General features: G+C 39.3%; 1 protein-coding gene across 1 annotated transcript in view; it reads right to left on the reverse strand.

Annotated features, from left to right (window-relative positions):
• FAM237B (family with sequence similarity 237 member B) overlaps positions 1-21,773 on the reverse strand; it is a 46,792-nt gene that overhangs the window by 6,654 nt on the left and 18,365 nt on the right. The gene's annotated exons all lie outside the window — the stretch shown is intronic.

The following is a 21,773-nucleotide window of genomic DNA, read 5'->3' on the forward strand; positions in this document are numbered from 1 at the left end:
GTATCTCACTAATGATGATAGATGAAAGATCCTAAACAAAATATTATCAAACCAAATTCAGCAGGATTTAGGAAAATACACATCAGTATCAAGCTGGGATTATCCCAGGGATGCAAAGATCAACATATGAAAATCAATTAGTGGATTCACCACAAAAACAAATTGAAGAGAGAAACCACTTGATTAAATGCAACACCCATTCAAGATAAAAAACAATAAAAAACCTCTTAGTAAACTAAGAATAGAAGTGAATTTCCTTAACCTCTCAAATGTTATCCACCAAAACCCTACAGCAAGCATCTTTCTATGGTAAATCATTAAAAGTATTCTCTTTTAGAGTCAGGTACCAAAATGTTCATTGCAGCTCTATTTAGAATAGCCAGGACATGGAAGCAACCTAAGTGTCCATCAACAGATGAATGGATAAAGAAGATGTGGCACATATATACAATGGAATATTACTCAGCCATAAAAAGAAACGAAAGCTGAGTTACTTGTAGTGAGGTGGATGGACCTAGAGTCTGTCATACAGAGTGAAGTAAGTCAGAAAGAGAAAAACAAATACCGTATGCCAACACATATATATGGAATCTAAAAAAAAAAAAAAAAGGTGCTGAAGAACCTAGGGGCAAGATGGGAATAAAGACACAGACCTACCAAAGAATGGACTTGAGGATATGGGGAGGGGGAAGGGTAAGCTGTGACAAAGTGAGAGAGTGGCATGGACATATATACACTACCAAACATAAAATAGAGAACTAGTGGGAAGCAGCCACATAGCACAGGGAGATCAGCTCTGTGCTTTGTGACCACCTGGAGTGGTGGGATAGGGAGGGTGGGAGGGAGGGAGATGCAAGAGGGAAGAGATATGGGGACATATGTATATGTATAACTGATTCACTTTGTTGTAAAGCAGAAACTAACACACCATTGTAAAAGCAATTATACTCCAATAAAGATGTTAAAAATAAATAAGTAAATAAAAGTATTCTCTTTTAAATTAATAACAAGACAAGGATTATCTTTGTTAACATTCAAAACAATACCCTCAAAGAAAGGTTAAAAAAAAAAAAGGAGGGAAGATAAGGATTAGAAAGGAAGAAACAGAACTTTTCAGTCTAGTGGGGAGGCAGCAAAGCTATTGGTTTAGCATGGAGCTTAGAGATCAACTGCCTGGATTTAAATCCCACCTTCTAGGTTCAAATGAAAATTTGTGACTTTGGGCAGTTACTTAATCTCTTTGTGACTTAGTTTCCTTATCGGTAAAATGGGGATTAAAAAATAAACCTGGGGCTTCCCTGGTGGCACAGTGGTTGAGAGTCCGCCTGCCGATGCAGGGGACACAGGTTCGTGCCCTAGTCTGGGAAGATCCCACATGCCGCGGAGCGGCTAGGTCCGTGAGCCATGGCCAGTGAGCCTGCGCGTCTGGAGCTTGTGCTCCGCAATGGGAGAGGCCACAACAGTGAGAGGCCCGCATACCGCAAAAGAAATAAATAAATAAATAATAAATAAACCTGTTTCATAGGGATGTTGAGATAATTAAATAAATACTTGTGAAGTGTATGGAATAGTGCCTACACATAGTAAGAATGCTATGTATGTGTTTGTTTTTTTAAATAATAAATTATATCCACAAACTATTTTACAAGAGTTTTGTAAGGTTTTGTAAGGTGTCTGAATATAAGCTCAATCTAAAATATCCACTGCATCTCTATACCTGAGAAACAAACAATATAAATTAGAAAAGAGATGTTATTTATAATAAGAAAAAAATATAAGATATCTAGAAATAAATGCAACAAGGACATTAACTCCTTTATGGAGAATTTTTTTCTTGAAAGGCATTAAAAAAATTTCAACAAAAAGAATGCTAATATGTGGTCTAAAGATATCTATCTTCCCAAAATAATACACAAATTTTCAACCAAAATCATACCAGGGTTAATGAAAAGTTATTCTAAAAGGTATATGGTAGAGAAAAGATCCAAAATAGCTAAGCTTTTCCTAAAGAACAACAATAAGGAAAGGGGACTCACTGGTGATTAAACAAGATGTCATTGGCTCAGGAAAAGAGAAATTAACCAACTGAGTAGATTAGAGAGCCTAAAAACAGACATATACATTTATAGACTTACATGTGACAGAACCAGCATTGCAGATCTGTAAGGCAGCAGTGTCTTTTTCACTAACTGAGGCTAAGACGATTGGTTATCCATACAGAGAAAAAAAAAAAAAGTGGATTCCTGGGAATCCCCTGGAGGTCCAGTGGTTAGGACTCTGCTTTCACTGCCAAGGGCTCAGATTCGATCCCTGGTTGGGGAACGATGATCCTGCAAGTCCTGCAGTGTGGCCAAAAAAAAGTAGATTCCTACCTCATACAATCGCAAAAATCAATCCCAAGTAGATTAAGAATTTCAATGTGAAAAGCAAAGCATACAACTTTAAGAAGAAATTCAGAATATCTTTCTGATCTTGAGGTTGGCAAGCATTACACAAAATACAAGTAGTGCTAAGCATAAAAGAAAAATTAATACATTTGACTACATTAAAATTAAATCTGTTAATCACAAGACACCATAAATAAAGATAAAAGATAAGTATAATCTGGGAGAAGACATTTACAGCACATATAACCACAAATGGATTAGAATTAGGATCCAAGATATAAGAATCTTCCAAGGAATCAACAAGAAAAAGACAAATACCACAACAGAAAACTGGGCAAAAGGCTTAGAGGGCCATTTCATAAATAAGGAAACATAAATAATGAACGATTGAATAAGTATATTCATAACCTCATTGCAAGCAAGGAAGTTCAAATAGTGAAAGACCATAATAAGATATGAACTCACACCCATCAGGTCGTCAAAAATTAAGAAGTCTAGCAAAATCAAGTGTTGGTGAGCATATGAAGGGTATTAGTCAGGGTTATCTAGAGAAACATGGGCGAAATAAACAGAGAGAGACAGAGAGAGACTGATTTAGTATAAGGAATTAGCTCACATGATTATGGAGGCTGGGAAGTCCCATGATCAGCTGTCTGCAAGCGCGTGACCCAGGAAATCTGGTGGTGTAGTTCCAGTCTAAGTCCAAAGGCCTGAGAACCAGGAGAGCCAATGATGTAAATCATAGTCCAAGTTAAAGAGAAGACCAACGTCCCAGATCAACAGTCAGGCAGAGAGAGCAAGGGAGGGCCATCTTCGTTCGGTCTGCTAATTCAAATGCTAATCTCATCCAAAAGTACCATCACAGACATACCCAGAAATACTATTTAACCAAATATTTGGGCACTCCATGGCCCAGTCAAGGTGACATATATACTTAACCATCACATGAAACAACAGGGACTCTTCTTACACAGTGCTAGGAGGAGTGTAAATTAGTTCAATTAGTCTAGAGCACAAATTGGCACTATCTTGTGAGTCTGAACAAGCACACAATCTGCAATAAATCTTTTTACTCCCAGGAAAGATCTTGAAGAAACTCTTGTATATGGGCACCAAGAGACATACACTATAATGGAATGTTCATAGTAGCACTCTTCATAAAAGCCAGAAACATGGAAACAATCATAATGACCTAATGGTTAACAGGAGAATAGATAAATTAACCATGGTACATTCACAAAATGGGATGTAATTCAGCAGTGAAAATGAATAGACTGCAGCAATATGCATTATAGATGAAAAAAGCAAATTGCAGAAGATACCATTTTTATAAATTTCAAAGACAAGCAAAATGAAACCACATGTTCTCTATAAATACATATATATGATAATGTAATTTTAATGGTAAGGAAGTGATTAACACAAAATTCAGGAGAGTGGTTACGTTTGAGGGAATGAGATGTAGAAGAATGCACAGAGAGCTTCTATGGATGGTAAATTTACTAGTCTTTATGATTACAGTTGCCAAAAAATATGTGTTAGGTATATTCTTTTCTACTGTCAAATAATGCATGTCAAAACTTCTAGGATAGTGGCAAGACATATTTCAAATACATAAAGACAAAGCTTGGTGACTGGTCATATTGATATGAGATGGAAAGAAAAGAGAACTAACATTTCTGGCATGCATCCTTATGGGGGTGACAGTGACAATATGAAAAACGGAAAGGAAGATTAGTAGGGAGGATAAATTTGATTCAGGATGTGTTGCATTAGATTTGATTCTGGATCTTCTGAAGTATCTAAAATTTAGCTAGAAATTTAAGTTGAAAGGTCTCTGTTTTAATAGAAAATTACTTTTGCTATGAGAGTATACATTGATCAAAGAAAGTGAGATGAAGATGGAAGACTATGTCCAAATTTAGGGGTCCATAAACTGTAGATAGAATCAGTGAAGGAAGAAGAGATAGAACAATCAGCCTATACAAGCTCCAGGGTGGTATGATGTCACAGAACTAAAGGGAGGATGCTATGGTCTGAATGTTTGTGTCCTCCAAAAAATTTATATGTTGAAATTCTAATCCCCAAAGGTGATGGTATTAGGAGGTAGAGCCTGTGGGAAGTGTTTAAGTCATGCAGGTGGAACCCTCCTGAATGCAATCAGTGCTTTATAAAAGAGGTTCCAGAGGGATCCCCAGACCCTTTTACCAGGTGAGGACACAGCAAGAAGTAGGTAGTCTGCAATCCAGAAAAGGGCCTTCACTAAAACCCAGCCATGCAGGCACCCTGATCTTGGACTTCTAGACTTTAGAACAGTGAAAAATAAATTTCTCTTGTTTATAAGCTACCCAGTCTCTGGTATTTTGTTATGTTATCCTGAATAGACTAAGACAGAAGATACAGCTGAAGAATCCGAAGACTGCTATAGGTCATACACTTGGAGAATTGGCCTTGAAATAATATTTTTCATTTGGCAAAAAGAAGGTGTAGTGGTGAAACTCAAAATTACATAGTACCTTTAAAAATAGCCATGATAAATTCATGTGGAAGCTTAGATTTAACAGGTGGTTAAGGTCAAGTTAACTAATCCATCTAATTATCATTATATCTAAAACAATCCCTAAGTAATAAGCAACTATGTTTTCCACGCTATGTACCATTTTTATTAAAATCATCTTCGAAGATGGTGGAGTAGAAGGACATGCTCTCACTCCCTCTTGCGAGAACACCAGAATCACAACTAACTGTTGAATAATCATTGACAGGAAGACACTGGAATTCACCAGAAAAGACACCCCACATCCAAAGACAAAGGAGAGGCCACAATGAGACAGTACAAGGGGTGCAATCACAATAAAATCAAATCCCATAACTGCTGTGTGGGTGACTCACAAACTGGAGAACACTTATACCACAAAAATTCACCCACTGGAGTGAAGGTTCTGAGCCCCACGTCAAGCTTTGAAACCTGGGGGTCCGGAAATGGGAGGAGGAATTCCGAGAGAAACAGACTTTGAAGGTTACTGGGATTTGATTGCAGGACTTTGACAGGACAGGGGGAAACAGAGACTCCACTCTTTGGAGGGCACACACAAAGTAGCGTGTGCATCGGGACCCAGGGGAAGGAGCAGTGACCCCAGGGAACACTGAACCAGACTGACCTGCTAGTGTTGGAGGGTCTCCTACAAAGGTGGGGGGTGGCTCTGTCTCACCATGAGGACAAGGACACTGGCAGCAGAAGTTCTGGGAAGTACTCCTTGGCGTGACCTCTCCCAGAGTCTGCCATTAGTCCCACAAAGAGCCTGCATAGGCTCCAGTGTTGGATCGCCTTAGGACAAACAACCAACAGGGAGGGAACCCAGCCCACCCATCTGCACTCAAGCGGATTAAAGTTTTACTGAGCTCTGCCCACCAGAGCAACAATCACCTCTACCCACCACCAGTCCCTTCCATCAGGAAACTTGTACAAGCCTCTTAGATAGCCTCATCCACCAGAGGGCAGACAGCAGAAGCAAGAACTACAATCCTGCAGCCTGTGGAACAAAAACCACATTCACAGATAGATAGACAAGATGAAAAGGCAGAGGGCTATGTACCAGACGAAGGTACAAGATAAAACCCCAGAAAAACAACTAAATGAAGTGGAGATAGGCAATCATCAAGAAAAAGAATTCAGAATAATGATAGTGAAGATGATCCAGGACCTTGGGAAAAGAATGCAGACAAAGATCGAGAAGATGCAAGAAATGTACAACAAAGACCTAGAAGAATTAAAGAACAAACAAACAGAGATGAACAATACAATAACTGAAATGAAAACTATACTAGAAGGAATCAATAGCAAAATAACTGAGGTAAAAGAACAGATAAGTGACCTGGAAGACAGAATGGTGGAATTCACTGCTGCAGAACAGAATAAAGAAAAAAGAATGCAAAGAAATGAAGACAGCCTAAGAGACCTCTGGGACAACATTAAACACAACAACATTCGCATTATCGGGGTCCCAGAAGGAGAAGAGAGAGAGAAAGGACCTGAGAAAATATTTGAAGAGATTATAGTCGAAAACTTCCCTAACATGGGAAAGGAAACAGACACCCAAGTCCAGGGAGTACAGACAGTCCCATACAGGATAAACCAAAGGAGAAACATGTGGAGACACACAGTAATCAAATTAGCAAAAATTAAAGATACAGAAAAATTATCGAAAGCAGCAAGGGAAAAACGACAAATAACATACAAGGGAACTCCCATAAGGTTAACAGCTGATTTCTCAGCAGAAACTGTACAAGCCACAAGGGAGTGGCAATGATATACTTAAAGTGATGAAAGGAAAGAACCTACAATCAAGATTACTCTACGGAGCAAGGATCTCATTCAGATTCGATGGAGAAGTCAAAAGCCTTACAGACAAGCAAAAGATAAGAGAATTCAGCACCACCAAACCAGCTCTACAACAAATGCTATAGGAACTTTTCTAAGTGGGAAACACAAGAGAAGAAAAGGATCTACAAAAACAAACCCAAAACAATTAAGAAAATGGTAATAGGAACATACATCTCAATAGTTACCTAAAACGTGAATGGATTAAATGTTTCAACCAAAATGGAAAGGCTTGCTGAATGGATACAAAAACAAGACTCATATATATGCTGTCTACAAGAGACCCACTTCAGACCTAGGGACACATACAGACTGAAAGTGAGAGGATGGAAAAAGATATTCCATGTAAATGGAAATCAAAAGAAAGTTGGAGTAGCGATACTCATATAAGATAAAATAGACTTTAAAATAAAGAATGTTACAAGACACAAGGAAGAATACTACATAATGATCAAGGGATCAATCCAAGAAGAAGATAAAACAATTATAAATATATATTCACCCAACATAGGAGCACCTCAATACATAAGGCAACTGCTAACAGCTATAAAAGAGGAAATCGACAGTAACACAATAATAGTGGGGGACGTTAACACCTAACATACACCAATCAACAGATCATCCACACAGAAAATTCATAAGGAAACAGAAGCTATAAATGACACAATAGACCAGATAGATTTAATTGATATTTATAGGACATCCCGTCCTAAAATAGCAGATTACACTTTCTTCTCAAGTGTGCATGGAACATTCTAGAGGATAAACCACATTCTGGGTCACCAATCAAGCCTCAGTAAATTTAAGAAAATTGAAATCATATCAAGCATCTTTTCTGACCACAATGCTATGAGATTAGAAATCCAGGATTAGATTAGAAGTCCAGGACCAGACGGCTTCACAGGTGAAGTCTATCAAACATTTAGAGAATAGCTAACACCCATCCTTCTCAAACTCTTACAAAAAATTGCAGAGGAAGGAACACTCCCAAACTCAGTCTATGAGGCCACCATCACCCTGATACCAAAACCAGACAAAGATACTACAAAAAAAGAAAATTACAGACCAATATCACTGATGAATATAGATGCAAAACTCCTCAACAAAATACTAGCAAACAGAATCGAACAACGCATTAAAAGGATCATACACCATGATCAAGTGGGATTTATCCCAGGGATGCAAGAATTCTTCAATATACGCAAATCCATCAATGTGATACACCATATTAACAAATTGAAGAATAGAAACCATATGATCATCTCAATAGATGCAGAAAAAGCTTTTGACAATATTCAACACCCTTTTATGATAAAAACTCTCCAGAAAGTGGGCATAGAGGGAACCCACCTCAACACAATAAAGGCCATATACAACAAACCCATAGCAAACATCATTCTCAGTGGTGAAAAACTGAAAGCTTTTCCTCTAAGATCAGGAACAAGACAAGGATGTCCACTCTCACCACTATTATTCAACATAGTTTTGGAAGTCCTAACCACAGCAAACAGAGAAGAAAAAGAAAGAAAAGGAATCCAAATTGGAAAAGAAGAAGTAAAACTGTCACTGTTTGCAGATGACATGATACTATACATAGAGAATACTAAAGATGCCACCAGAAAACTACTAGAGCTAATCAATGTATTTGGTAAAGTTGCAGGACACAAAATTAATTCACAGAAATCTCTTGCATTCCTATATACTAATGATGAAAAATCTGAAAGAGAAATTAAGGAAACACTCCCATTTACCACTGCAACAAAAAGAATAAAATACCTAGAAATAAACCTACCTAGGGAGACAAAAGACCTGTATACAGAAAACTATAAGACACTGATGAAAGAAATTAAAGAGGATACAAACAGATGGAGAGATATACCATGTTCTTGGATTGGAAGAATCAATACTGTGAAAATGACTATACTCCCCAAAGCAATCTACAGATTCAATGCAATCCCTATCAAATTACCAATGGCATTTTTTACAGAACCAGAACAAAAAATCTTAAAATTTATATGGAGACACAAAAGACCCCGAATAGCCAAAGCAGTCTTGAGAGAAAACAACGGAGCTGGAGGAATCAGAGTCCCTGACTTCAGACTGTACTACAAAGCTACAGTAACCAAGACAATATGGTACTGGCACAAAAACAGACACATAGATCAATGGAAAAAGACAAAAAGCTCAGAGATAAACCCACGCACCTATGGTCAACTAATCTATGACAAAGGAGGCAAGGATATAAAATGCAGAAAAGACAGTCTCTTCAATAAGTGGTGCTGGGAAAACTGGACAGCTACATGTAAAAGAATGAAATTAGAACACTCCCTAACACCATACACAAAAATAAACTCAAAATGGATTCGAGACCTAAATGTAAGACCGGACACTATAAAACCCTTAGGGGAAAACATAGGAAGAACACTCTTTGACATAAATCACAGCAAGATATTTTTTGATCCACCTCCTAGAGTAATGGAAATAAAAACAAAAATAAACAAATACGACCTAATGAAACTTCAAAGCTTTTGCACAGCAAAGGAAACCATAAACCAAGATGAAAAGACACTTCTCAGAATGGGAGAAAATATTTGTAAATGAATCAATGAAGAAAGGATTAGTCTCCAAAATATATAAACAGCTCATGCAGCTCAATATTAAAAAAACAAAGAACCCAATCCAAAAACGGGCAGAAGACCTAAATAGACATTTCTCCAAAGAAGACATACAGATGGCCAAGAGGCACATGAAAAGCTGCTCAACATCACTAATTATTAGAGAAATGCAAATCAAAACTACAATGAGGTATCATCTCACACCAGTTAGAATGGGCATCATCAGAAAATCTATAAACAACAAATGCTGCAGAGGGTGTGGTGAAAAGGTAACCCTCCTGCACTGCTGGTGGGAATGTAAATTGATAGAGCCACTATGGAGAACAGTATGGAGGTTCCTTAAAAAATTAAAAATAGAATTACCATATGACCCAGCAATGCCACTACCCAGAGAAAATCATTATTCAAAAAAGACACATGCACCCTAATGTTTATTGCAGCATTATTTCCAATAGAATTACCATATGACCCAGCAATGCCACATACCCAGAGAAAATCATTATTCAAAAAGACACATGCACCCTAATGTTTATTGCAGCATTATTTCCAGTAGTCAGGTTATGGAAGCAACCTAAATGCCCATCAACAGACGAATGGATAAAGAAATGTGGTACATATAGACAATGGAATATTACGCAGCCATAAAAAGGAACAAAATTGGGTCATTTGTAGAGATGTGGATGGATCTAGAGATTGTCATACAGAGTGAAGTAAGTCAGAAAGAGAAAAACAAGTATCGTATCTTAATGTATATATGTGGAACCTAGAAAAATGGTACAGATGAACTGGTTTGCAGGGCAGAAATTGAGACACAGATGTAGAGAACAAACGTCTGGACACCAAGGGGGGAAAGTGGCGGGGCTGTGGGTGGTGGTGTGATGATTTGGGAGATTGGGATTGACATGTATACACTGATGTGTATAAAATGGATGACCAATAAGTATTTTTAAAAATAAATAAATAAAATAATCTTCACCAGCAGCAACATATTCATCACCACCCTATCATGATCCTTCTGTTCCCAGAATATTCCCATTGTCCCCAGATTTCATCTCTGAGTTATATCATATCTCTCCTTTTTTCTCTGTCGATTTAGGCACTCATCCCACTTCTAAGTCCCTTCCATTTAATTCAGCCTTTCTTCTGCAATTAGGTATTCGTTTTCACTACAATATTTGGCATCTATTACTACATTGGTTGTCTTTTTTTTTCTTTCTATGAGAACATGTAATCTTCCCTACTAGTTTATAATATTACTATCTTTACTTCCTGTTCTTCTAGTGACTGGCATATGACACAATCGGCACTCAATAAATATCTTTAGCTGATTTCTACTTCATATCCATGATATTCCCTCCACTTAGGGAGTTTTGTCAGCTTTACACAAGGCAAACCCAAGTCTTTCAGAACTCTAGTGCTCCCTGTGAAGACTTCCTGGGTTAGTCAGGCCAGTGGCCTATTCATTTGCCCCCATTCTTCCTACCTTCCAGTCACTTAGCTGAAGTTCTGTCACACTTTTGTTTACCCCGTTTCTTTTCTATTTTTTTTATTTTTTAACATCTTTATTGGAGTATAATTGCTTTACAATGGTGTGTTAGTTTCTGCTGTATAACAAAGTGAATCAGCTATACAGATACATATATCCCCTTATCTCCTCTCTCTTCCATCTCCTTCCCACCCTCCCTAACCCACCCCTCTAGGTGGTCACAAAGCACAGAGCTGATTTCCCTGTGCTATGCGGCTGCTTCCCACTAGCTATCTATTTATCCCATTTCTTCTTGTTTCTCCAGGAAATACTGCCATAATCACACCCCCAGAGAATTCAGAAGAGCACTCCACAGACAGCAAGGACATGTTGACTAATGCTGAATACCCACAAAAAGAATAATTTTTCAATTCACTGACTTTCTGACTCATTATAATGAAAGACATTAATTTAAAAAATCTATGATTGCAATTGCCTCTAGTAATCCTTAATAACAATGTATTTATCAAAGTGTGATTCAATGACCTTGGGGAGAAAGAGGGCAGGAAATGAAGTTGAAACAAACAAGTACCCTGCAGAGAAAACAAGCACTAGTTGACTGCTGAGTAATTGAAGGGAAAGTAGACATTATATTTTTCAGGAACATAGGAGACAAAGAAGAACAAAATAGTGACTCTGAGACAGGAGAAAAAGTGTTCAAGAGAGAAGTGGAAAAAATATCATATAATCCTTACCCCTGACAAAAAAGACCATTAATAGAAATAGTTTGTTGTCATCATTTAAGAAGAACAAGAAATAAAAAGTTTAGCTTAGGTTTGTTTACCTTTAGTTTAGCTGAAACATAGCATATGTATAAACATTATGTATTCCAGGATCCTTACTTTACCTCTTTGCATTATTTTTTAGTGGTTGCTTTAAGGATCACAATATATATACTTTTAACAGCCTACTTAGGGTTAATATTGAATCAATTCATGTCAAATACAGAAATCTTGCAAGGTAGGAGTTCATTTACTCACCCTTGCCTGTTTTTGCTAAAGTTGTCAAATGTATAACATCTACATACATTAAAACTCTATGATACAATGTTATAATTTCCAGTGCTCTCATCCCCCCCACAGTCAAGATCTGAATTTTCATCTGTTTTTATTTCTCTTTAGTGTGTAGAACTTCCTTAGTATTTCTTTTTTTTTTTTTTGCGGTACGCGGGCCTCTCTCTGTTGTGGCCTCTCCCATTGCGGAGCACAGGCTCCAGATGCACAGGCTCAGCAGCCATGGCTCACGGGCCCAGCCGCTCCGCGGCATGTGGGATCTTCCCAGACTGGGGCACGAACCCATGTCCCCTGCATCAGCAGGCGGACTCTCAACCACTGCACCACCAGGGAAGCCCCTTAGTATTTCTTATAGTACATGCCCACTGTCAATATATCCTTTTAGCTTTCTTTTTCTGAAAATGCATTTCATTCTTGGAAGATCATTTTCACTGTATGTAGAATTCTGATTTGATGTGGGCTTGTTCTCCCTTCCCCTCCAGCACTTTAAAGATGTTGTTCCACTGTGTTCTGGTCGTCAATAATTCAAATCATAGTTCCCTCGTATGCAATGTGTCATTTTTCTCCGACAGCTTTCAAAACACCTTTAGTTTTCTCAAATTTGATGATAATGTGCCTAGGTGTGTGCAATGCAATTCTGATGTTAACCAGCTAGAATTAGGTCAAATTTCAGAAGTTAGGAGCATAATTCTATCCTCACTTCAGAAGCCAGATGTAAATTCCAGAGTTCTCAGGTCACCATTCTTCTGATCAACTGGCTACATACTCAGGGGTTCCAAGTACTCCCTGAAGTATTATAATTCACTAGTATGACTCACAGAACTCAGGAAAGTACTACATTTATAATTATAGTTTTATTATAAAGAATGTAAATCAGGAGCAGCCAAGTGAAAAGACCCATAGAGTGAGGTCTGGGGGTCCCACACACAAAGCTTTTGTGTCCTCAGAATGCCTCAACTTCCAGGCACATTAAGGTATAAATACCAATCAGCCTCTCTCATCTCAGTGCCCAGAGTTTTTACTGGAGTTTCATTACATAGACTTTGTTGATTGAATCATTGGCCATGTGCTTGAACTCAATCTCCAGCCAATTCTGCCCTCTTCAGAGGCTGGGCTCATATCACATGACTAAAAAGCCCCAACCCTGTAATTACCTGGTTGGTCTTTCTGGTGTGGCTAGCCCCCATTTCGAGTCATCTCATTAGCATAAACTCAGGTGTGGGTCTAGAGGCTCACCATTAGTAACAAAGACATTTCTATCACTCCAAGAAATTCCAGAGATTTAGAGGTTATTTCCCAGGAACTAGGGACAAAGACCAGTCAAATTCTTTATTACACAACAGTGTGGTTTTCTTTGTTTTTATCTCATTTAAGGTTTGTTAAGCTTCTTGAAAATATACAGTTACATCTTTCACCAAATATGGAAAATATTCAGCCATGTTTTCCTTAGATATTATTTCTGCCCATTATTCCTTTCTCTCATCTCCTTCTGGGACTCTAATTACACATTCTTAGAGCTTTCAATATGGTCCCTGAGGCTTGTTCATTTTTACTTCAATATTTTTTCTCTGTGTTCTTCAGGTTAGATAATTTCTATTAATTAATTAATTTTTCCTTTTTTTGGCCTCACTGTGCAGCATACGGGATCTTAGTTCCCTGACCAGGGATCGAACTCTTGTCCCCTGCATTGGAAGCGTGGAGTCCTAACCACTGGACTGCCAGGGAAGTCCCAATAATTTCTATTAATATATCTTCAGCTTTGCTGACTCTTTCTTCGTTTGCATTCTGCTGTTAAATACATCTGGTAAGTTTTTATTTCAGATAGTACATTTTTTAGTTCTGGAATTTCCATTTGTTTCTTTTTTATAGTTTCTCTTTCTCTGTTAAATATCCTATATTTCATTCATAATGCACATATTTTCTTTTACATCCTTGAATATGTTTTATAGCAGGGGTCCCCAACCCCCAGGCCATAGACCGCTACTGGTCCGTGGCCTGTTAGGAACCGGGTTGCACAGCAGGAGGTGAGCGGTGGGTGAGTGAGTGAAGCTTCATCTGTATTTATAGCCGCTCCCCATCACTCGCATTACCACTTGAGCTCCACCTCCTGTCAGATCAGCAGCTGCATTAGATTCTCATAGGAGTGCGATCCTACTGTGAACTGTGCATGTGAGAGATCTAGGTTGTGCAATCCTTATGAGAATCTAATGCCTGATGATCTGAAGTGGAACTGAGGTGGTGAGGCTAGCTAGTGCTGGGGAGTGGCTACAAATACACATTATCATTAGCAGAGAGGTTTGACTGCAGAGAGACCATAATAAATCAATTGCTTGCAGACTCATATCAAAACCCTATCAGTGAGTGGCAAATGACAATTAAGCTACATCTGGAGGCAGTCTTTAAGTCAGAATCTGACACTTATTTTAGTCCATGCAGGGCCCGCCCATTATTTTATTTATCACTTCCATCTGTGCCTCTTTCCCCACACTGTGCACTTGTCTCACTCACAGTTTTGGTAAGCCCATAAGTTAACCCTAGCCAAAATGAGTAAAAAACAAACATCTCTGGAGAGCTTCTTTGAAAGGGGGAAAGACCCAGTGATGAGACAGAAGACTCTAAGACTGCCAACAAAAAGAAAGCTGCATTTGAAAGAAAATACCAAGAGTCCTACTTAAATTATGGGTTCATTGCAACAGGTGATTCACATTCTCCAAGCCTGCTTTGTATAATATGTGGCAACCAGCTATCCAACGAAGACATGAAACCTTCAAAACTGCTTTGCCACATGGAGACCAAGCACCTTGCATTAAAAGACAAGCCTTTGGAGTTTTTCAAAAGAAAAAAACGTGCACACAAAGAACAGAAGCAATTATTGAAGGCCACCACTTCTTCAAATGTGTCTGCCCTGAGAGCATCATTCTTAGTGGCTAACTGCATTGCTAAAGCTAAGAAGCCCTTCACTACTGGTGAAGAGTTGATCCTGCCTGCTGCTAAGGACAACTTTTAGGAGAGGCTGCAGTTCAAAAGGTGGCACATGTTCCTCTTTCAGCTAGCACCATAACTAGACGAATTGATGAAATAGCAGAGGATATTGAGGCACAATTGTTAGAGAGGATTAATGAGTCACCGTGGTATGAAGTCCAGGTTGACGAGCCTACCAATGTTGACAACAAGGCAACAATGCTTGTATTTGTGTGATATATTTTTCAGGAGGATGTGCAGGAGGATATGGTATGTGCACTTTTGTTGCCAAGCAACACCACAGCTGCAGAACTATTCAAGTCTTTGAATGATTACATATCAGGAAAACTGAATTGGTCATTTTGTGTTGGTATATGCACGGATGGAGCGGCTGCCATGACTGGACGGTTTTCTGGTTTCACTACTTGGATCAAAGAGGTTGCTTCTGAACGTGAGTCTATGCACTGTGTCATCCATAGAGAAATGCTGGCCAGCTGAAAAATGTCACCTGAACTTAACAACGTTTTGCAGGAGGTGATTAAAATTATCAACCACATTAAACTACATGCCCTTAACTCACATCTGTTCACGCAATTCTGTGAGGAGATGGACGCAGAGCGCACACATCTTCTCTTATACACAGAAGTGAGGTGGCTTTCTAAAGGTAGATCACTGGCCAGAGTATCTGAGTTATAAGAGCCACTCCAGAGATTTCTTTTAGAAAAACAGTCACCACTGGCAACACATTTCAGTGATACTGAATGGGTTGCAAAACTTGCTTATTTGTGTGACATATTCAACCTGCTGAAGGAACTCAATCTGTCACTTCAAGGGAGAACAACAACTGTGTTCAAGTCTGCAGATAAAGTGGCTCCATTCAAAGCCAAACTGAAATTATGTGGGTGACGAGTGAACACTGGGATTTTTGACATGTTTCAAACATTAGCAGAGATTTTGAAAGGGACTCAGCCAGGGCCTTCTTTCTCCCAGCTGGTGCATGATCACCTATCTCAGCTTTCAAAAGAGTTTGAGCATTACTTCCCAACTACAAAGACCCCCGAACTGGGAAGGAATGGATCCGCAACCCATTTGTAAATAAGCCAGGTGAATCGACTTTGTCCGTGCTAGAAGAGAATCAACTGCTTGAGATTGCAAATGATGGTGGCCTTAAAAGTATGTTTGAGACAACTTCAAATCTCCATATGTTCTGGATTAAAGTCAAGATGGAATATCCTGAGACTGCCACAAAAGCACTGAAAAGCGTGCTTCCACTTCCAACATCCTATCTTTGTGAAGCAGGGTTTTCTGCAGTAACAGCCACCAAAACAAGATTACAGAGTAGACTGGATATAAGCAACACACTTCGGGTGTCACTGTCTCCCATCACCCCCAGATGGGACCATCTAGTTGCAGAAAAACAAGCTGAGGGCTCCCATTGATTCTGCATTATAGTGAGTTGTATAATTATTTCATTATATATTACAGTGTAATAATAACAGAAATAAAGTGCACAATAAATGTAATGTGCTTGAATCATCCCGGAACCATCCACCCCCACCCCCCGAGGAAAAACTGTCTTCCATGAAACCGGTCCCTGTTGCCAAAAAGGTTGGAGACTGCTGTTTTATAGTAACTGCTTTAAATCTTTGTCTGCTAGCTTCAACATCTGGGGCATCCCCGGGTTGAGCTTTGTTGATTGTCTTTTGTCTCAAAAATGAGTCACATTCCCGTATTTCTTGATTTATTAAGTAATTTTAGGTTGTATCCTTAACATTGTAAATGTTATTTTCCAGACATCTTGGAGTCTGTAATACTTTCCCAAAGAAAGTTAGCTTTTTTGTATGTTTGGTTGGTTTGGTTTAGCATGCAATTGACTTAATTGGACTATATCTTTTGGGCTTGGTTGCTTAAAGTTTGTCCTGAGCAGGCATGGTTCAGGCATCAGCAGAAGATTTATTAAAAAGATTTTAGAATTCCCTTCTCTGGATCCCTCCTACCTTGGATCTTCCACTTACTTTCCAGCAACTATACTTATCCCAAACTCATACCTCTCATTCTTCAAGCCAAAATACCCAGCGTTTTGCAGCAGAATTTTAGCCAACCTGCAGGGAGCAGACTGAGGCCAGTTCTTAGGCTAGAAACTGTGAAAACAGGGATCTGAGTATCTCCCTTCTTACAAACAGCCAACTGCCCTCCAGAATCTGCTTACTTTTGGTCATTCTAAGGATAAACTTACAGTTTATCATTGTTATATGTAGAAGGATCATCTGACAAGAGCAACTCATGTCAGAATTCCTCCATCACCCTCATTTTGTAGGTTAAGAAAACTAAGTCCTAAGGAGGTGTTTCCCGGTTCATAAGGAATTTATTGGAATTGGGGCTTGCCACCATGAGAGCTGAGTTGTTGTAGTAAGATAGATGTTATCGGGCAATTTCCTTAATTTTAATAAACATCACTAGTTTGAATTCATTGGCATTACACCCAGTCAATGTTAATCAAAATTCTATATTTTAAAATATTATAAAAGAAATGTTATAACTTTTTATTATTTTTAAAGGACTTGGCTAGCAAAGTGCTAAAAGTAAAAGTTCCTAAAAGATATGTTTTATTGAGGATCTAAAAACTGTTTGAAACTAGTATATACACCTATGCAAACAAAAAAATCTAACATAAATGTTTATTTCAAAAGCTAAAATAAAAGGAGACCTTCAAGGTGGAGGAGGAGTAAGACACAGAGAATGCTTTCCTCCCCACAGATACATCAGAAATACATCTACGTGTGGAACAACTCCTACAGAACACCTACTGAAAGCTGGCAGAAGACCTCAGAACTCCCAAAAGGCAAGAAACTCCCCACGTACCTGGGTAGGGTAAAAGAAAAAAGAATAAACAGAGACAAAAGAATAGGGACAGGACCTGCACCAGTGGGAGGGAGCCGTGAAGGAGGAAAGGTTTCCACACACTAGAAGCCCCTTCGCAGGTGGAGACTGCGGCTGGCGGAGGCGGGGAGCTTCGCAGCCGTGGAGGAGAGCGCAGCAACAGGGGTGCGGAGGGCAAAGCGGAGAGATTCCCGCACAGAGGATTGGTGCTGACCAGCAATCACCAGCCCGAGAGGCTTGTCTGCTCACCCGCCGGGACAGGTGAGGGCTGGGAGCTGAGGTTTGGGCTTCAGAGGTCAGATCTCAGGGAGAGGACTGGGGTTGGCTGCGTGAACACAGCTGGAAGGGGGCGAGTGCACCACAGCTAGCAGAGAGGGAGTCCAGGAAAAGGTCTGGAGCTGCCAAAGAGGCAAGAGACCACTGTGCAGTGCGCGAGGAGAGGGGATACAGAGCACTGCCTAAACGAGGTCCAGAGACGGGTGCGAGCCGCGGCTATCAGTGTGGACCCCAGAGACGAGCATGAAACGCTAAGGCTGCTGCTGTTGCTACCAAGAAGCCTGTGTGCAAGCACAGGTCACTATCCACACCTCCCCTCCCGGGAGTCTGTGCAGCCCGCCACTGCCAGGGTCCCGTGATCCAGGGACAACTCCCCCGGAAGAACACACGGTGTGCCTCAGGCTGTTGCAACATCACAGGCTCAGCCCGCATTCCTTACCCTGCCCTCTCCCTCCCCCCAGGCCTAAGTGAGCCAGAGCCCCCGAATCAGCTACTACTTAACCCCATCCTGTCTGAGCGAAGAACAGATGCCCTCAGGTGACCTACACGCAGAGGCGGGGCCAAATCCAAAGCTGAATCCCAGGAGCTGTGCGAACAAAGAGAAAGGGAAATCTATCCCAGCAGCCTCAGGAGGAGCGGATTAAACCTCCACAATCAACTTGATGTACCCTGCATCTGTGGAATACCTGAATAGACAACGAATCATCCCAAAACTAAGGTGGTGGACTTTAGGAGTAACTGTAGACTTGGGGTTTGCTTTCTGCATCTAATTTATCCCTGGCTTTATGTTTATCTTGGTTTAGTATTTAGAGTTTATTATCATTGGTAGATTTGTTTATTGATTTGGTTGCTCTCTTCCTCCTTTTTTTTTAAAAAATATATATATATATTTTTCCTTTTTCTCTTTTTGTGAGTGTGTATGCGTATGCTTCTTTGTGTGATTTTGTCTGTATAGCTTTGCTTTTACCATTTGTCCTAGGGTTCTGTCTGTTTTTTTTTTTTCTTGTTTTTTCAGTATAGTTTTTAGCACTTGTTATCATTGATGGATTTATTTTTTGGTTTGGCTGCTCTCTTCTTTCTTTATTTCTCCCTTTTCTTCTGAGCCGTATGGCTGACAGGGTCTTGGTGCTGTGGCTGGGTGTCAGGCCTGTGCCTCTGAGGTGGGAGAGCCGAGTCCAGGATATTGGTCTACCAGAGATCTCCTGGCTCCATGTAATATGAAACGGCAAAAACTCTCCCAGAGATCTCCATCTCAACGCAAAGACCCAGCTCCACTCGATGACCAGCAAGCTACAGTGCTGGACACCCTATGCCAAACAACTAGCAAGACAGGAACACAGCCCTACCCATTAGCAGAGAGGCTACCTAAAATCATAATAAGGTCACAGACACCACAAAACACACCACCGGATGTGGTCCTGCCCACCAGAAAGACAAGATCCAGCCTCACCCACCAGAACACAGGCACTAGTGGCCTCCACCAGGAAGCCTACACAACACACTGAACCAACCTTAGCCACTGGGGGCAGACACCAAAAACAACGGGAACTATGAACCTGCAGCCTGTGGAAAGGAGACACCAAACACAGTAAGTGAAGCAAAATGAGAAGACAAAGAAACACACAGCAGATGATGGAGCAAGGTAAAAACCCACCAGACCAAACAAATGAAGAGGAAATAGGCAGTCTACCTGAAAAAGAATTCAGAGTAATGATAGTAAAGATGATCCAAAATCTGGGAAATAGAATGGAGAAAATACAAGAAACATTTAACAAGGACCTAGAAGAACTAAAGAGCAAACAAACAATGATGGACAACACAATAAATGATATTAAAACTTCTCTAGAGGAATCAATAGCAGAATAACTGAGGCAGTAGAATGGATAAGTGACCTGGAAGATAAAATAGTGGAAATAACTACCGCAGAGCAGAATAAAGAAGGAAAACAATTGAGGACAGTCTCAGAGACCTCTGGGACAACATTAAATGCACCAACAGTCGAATTCTAGGGGTCCCAGAAGAAGAGGAGAAAAAGAAAGGGACTGAGAAAATATGTGAAAGGAAATAGTCAATCAAGTCAAGGAAGAGCAGAGAGTCCCATACAAGATAAATCCAAGGAGAAACACGCCAAGACACATATTAATCAAACTATCAAAAATTAAATACAAAGAAAAAATATTAAAACCAGCAAGGGAAAAACAACAAATAACACACAAGGGAATCCCCATAAGGTTAACAGCTGATCTTTCAGCAGAAACTCTGCAAGCCAGACGGGACATACTTAAGGTCCTGAAAGGGAAAAACCTACACCCAAGATTACTCTACCCAGCAAGGATCTCATTCAGATTTGATGGAGAAATTAAAACCTTTACAGACAAGCAAAAGCTAAGAGAATTCAGCACCATCAAACCAGCTTTACAACAAATGCTAAAGGAACTTCTCTACGCAGGAAACAAGAGAAGGAAAAGACCTACAATAACAAAACCAAAACAATTAAGAAAATGGTAATAGGAACATACATATTGATAATTACCTTAAATGTAAATGGATTAAATGTCCCACCAAAAGACACAGACTGGCTGAATGGATACAAAAACAAGACTCATATATATGCTGTCTACAAAAGACCTACTTCAGACCTAGGGACACATACAGACTGAAAGTGAGAGGATGGAAAAAGATATTCCATACAAATGGCAATCAGAAGAAAGCTGGAGTAGCCATTCTCATATCAGACAAAATAGACTTTAAAATAAAGACTATTACAAGAGACAAAGAAGGACACTACATAATGATCAAGGGATCAATCCATGAAGAAGATATAACAATTGTAAATATATATGCACCCAAAACAGGAGCACCTCAATACATAAGGCAAATGCTAACAGCCATAAAAGGGGAAACTGACAGTAACACATTCATAGTAGGGCACTTTAACACCCCACTTTCACAAATGGACAGATCATCTAAAATGAAAATAAATAAGGAAACACAAGCTTTAAATGATATGTTAAACAAGATGGACTTAATTGATATTTATAGAACATTCCATCCAAAAACAACAGAATACACTTTCTTCTCAAGTGTTCATGGTACATTCTCCAGGATAGATCATATCTTGGGTCACAAATCAAGCCTTGGTAAATTTAAGAAAATTGAAATCGTATCAAGTATCTTTCCAACCACAACACTATGAGACTACATATCAATTACAGGAGATAATCTGTAAGAAATACAAATACATGGAGGCTAAACAATATGCTACTTAATAAACAAGAGATCACTGAAGAAATCAAAGAGGAAATAATAAAATACATAGAAACAAATTACAATGAAAACACGACAACCCAAAACCTATGGGATGCAGCAAAAGCAGAGTTCTAAGAGGGGAGTTTATAGCAATATATTCCCACCTCAAGAAACAAGAAACATCTCAAATAAACAACATAACCTTACAACTAAAGCAATTAGAGAAAGGAGAACAAAAAAAAATCCCCCCAAAGTTAGCAGAAGGAAAGAAATCATAAAGATCAGATCAGAAATAAATGAAAAAGAAATGAAGGAAACAATAGCAAAGATCAATAAAACTAAAAGCTAGTTCTTTGAAAAGATAAACAAAATTGATAAACCATTAGCCAGACTCATCAAGAAAAAAAGGGAGAAGACTCAAATCAATAGAATTAGAAATGAAAAAGGAGTAACACCTGACTCTGCAGAAATACAAAGGTTCATGAG

The sequence above is a fragment of the Globicephala melas genome, chromosome 9 (assembly GCF_963455315.2).
Source record: "Globicephala melas chromosome 9, mGloMel1.2, whole genome shotgun sequence".
Lineage (NCBI taxonomy): Eukaryota > Metazoa > Chordata > Mammalia > Artiodactyla > Delphinidae > Globicephala > Globicephala melas.